Raw genomic sequence first — 2,686 nt, forward strand, 5'->3', positions numbered from 1 at the left:
TAAGGGATACCCTTATTCTCATCAGAACATGTAAGATTACTTTTGTTGTATTCCTACTAGCTGCCACTGATGAATTCAATTCAATCCGTTTATGAGAATTTTATGCTGCTGAATACTAAGCATAGATTTTGGTGGTGCGCTCTACAGAAGTCCCAAGAAACACAATATGAATCTACAGATTTACATTGGTGGTCACTGAAATTTAGTGGAAAATTCATTACTGAGACAGCAGGAGCATCTAATGTAATGTATTTAAATGGAGCAGCCTGTGGTGCACAGGCATCCGGAGGCCCCTGAGGTGAAGAAAAAAGGATAGGAGCCATGGAAGCAAAGCAAGGTGAGTCAGTAAATGACTTCTGCCCAGGGAGGAGGAACCCAGCCTTATCTCTCCCAGCCACTTCTCTACGTGCACTTTGCGGATCATATCTCCTTCCACAGCATGTATTAAAGTCTCATGATCAAGAAATACGGAGCTAGAGGAGTAATGCCAAAGCAACAGCTGGGAAGGGACACTAGAGGTCCTTCTGCACCACAGCATGAACTAAGGACTCCTCCCTGTGAGGAAAAATTGCTCCAAGCACTGCCTCCCCCCTGGCATGGAAAGAAAGAGATTCGAGGGGAAGAAAGGAAACGTCTTTATGTCCTCCTTTCAGAGCTACATTCTTCCTCCCACTAAGTGGAGTGCTGACAGTGATTTCATGTCAGAAAGGCTACTGCAGGTTCACTAAATTGCCTGTGGTTCTCTGCCCAAGAGTATCTGGGCTTGTGATACTCTGATGAAGTGGAATCTAGGGGTCTGTGAGAGAGATGTGTGGCAACTGGCAGGAGACAGCGAGAAGAGGTGAAATGTGCAAAATGGTATTTGTAGCTAGAATTGACAGATGTGTCCATCTGTGAATTTCACACCTTTCCATCACTCCTCTAGTGAATTGCCCATAAAACCCAAACAAAAGCAAAACACAGCACAGCAACAACCAAAATGTGTAAAGCTCCTTGAGTCTGGGGTATTGCTTGCTTCTCCCAGAAGAACAACACGGAGCACTTCCAGAGTGAGAGGAATGGAGAAATCCAATGGCATGTATGCAGATACCATGGTCCCAGGAGAAATGGAGGAATGTCTCATGCTGAGCCCCAGGAAGCCAAGGAAACGTGTGATGGGAGCCTGTTCCCACAGTGTCAGCAGCTGAACAGACATGAGTGGGTCAATCCTTCAGAGCGGATTTGGGAGCGTGGGGAGCTTGCAGCCCCTCTCAGCTGGCCTGAGTCACAGCTCCAGCTGCTCTCTCCATGGAAAGGGACACAGTGACCTGGGGGCTACCCAGCAGGGCTCAGCCACGGGCAACCCAAACTGGACAGTGCCAAATCCCTCAGTATCACAGCATGGGACACCAACTACCTCTGTCCTTCTCCCTGGAATGCCAAAGCAGCACCCACTGCACAGGCCCTGGCAGAACCAAGGCTGAACATCATCTCAGCCTGGACTGCCCTGCAGGAGATGGCAGCTCCTGCAGGCACGGGCAGGCACGAGGACAGGGAACACACTGCCCTGCTGCCCCTGCCTGAGGGGTTTGTCAACACTGTGGTTCTTTAGGTTTAGCACTTTCAGAACACTGTTTTCATAGCAATGTTGCCCAGTGTTGCCTGAGGAATATTCCCAGTTTCTCCTGGTGGCAACAGCCTCCCACTCTAGGAGACTGTTCAGGAGCCATTCCAGGGAAGAAGCCACAATCTAAGGTAAAAGAAGGCAGCAGAAAACAATGTTGTCCCAAGCATGGACAGGAGAAACCAGACAGCTCTCCTTTTTTTCTTTGCCTCCTGAAGGAACCTGACAGGTTCACCAGCACCTCTGCAGCCCCCCACAGCCAGTGGCTGCAAGCTGAGCATAGGTGGGTGGCAAAAATCAAAGAATCATCAAGGTTGGAAGAGACCTTTACGATCATCAAGTTCAACCATCCACCCAGCACTACCACTAAACCACTAAATCTTCACCCAGCACTACATCCAGATACCTTTGAAACACCTCCAGGGATGGTGACTCCACCAACTCCCAGGGCAACCAATTCCAGTGCCTGACCACCCCAAGAGTGAAAAATGTTTCAGATATCTAGTGTGAATTTCCCATGCCTCTCCTTAAAGCCTTTTCCTCTCATTCTCTCACTGCAGGCACAGCAGAAGAGATGGACCCCCCAGCTCATTAGAGCCTCCTTGCAGGGAGTTGTAGAGTGGTGAGGTGCCCTCTGAACCTTCTAAACCACCCCAGCTCCCTCAGCCCCTCCTCAAAAGACGTGTTCTTGATAGACTTTTCACGGGCCTTGTTGCCCTTCTCTGGACATGCTCCAGCACCTCAATGTCCTTCTTGTAGACAGAACTGAACACAGCACTCCAGGTGCCGAGTACAGGGGGACAGTAAGTGTGTCCTGATCATGCTGGCCAGGCCAGGATGCCATGGGCCCTTTTCACTGTGTCCTGGGCACAGCTGGCCCGCGTTCAGCCGGCTGTCAGCCCGTTCCCACAGGTTCCTTTCTGCGGGAAGAGGGAACGGACGCGATGCGGGAGCTGAGTGCGGGACAGCGGGAGGGAGAGCGCCCGGCGGCCGCGGGATGGCGGCGGTGCCCCGCTGCCGGGACCGGGGCCGGGGCCGTGGCCGGGCCGGGGCGGCGCCGCCGGGGAGGGGTTTCCCCGCGGC

This window comes from Erithacus rubecula (genome assembly GCF_903797595.1).
Source record: "Erithacus rubecula genome assembly, chromosome: 5".
NCBI lineage: Eukaryota > Metazoa > Chordata > Aves > Passeriformes > Muscicapidae > Erithacus > Erithacus rubecula.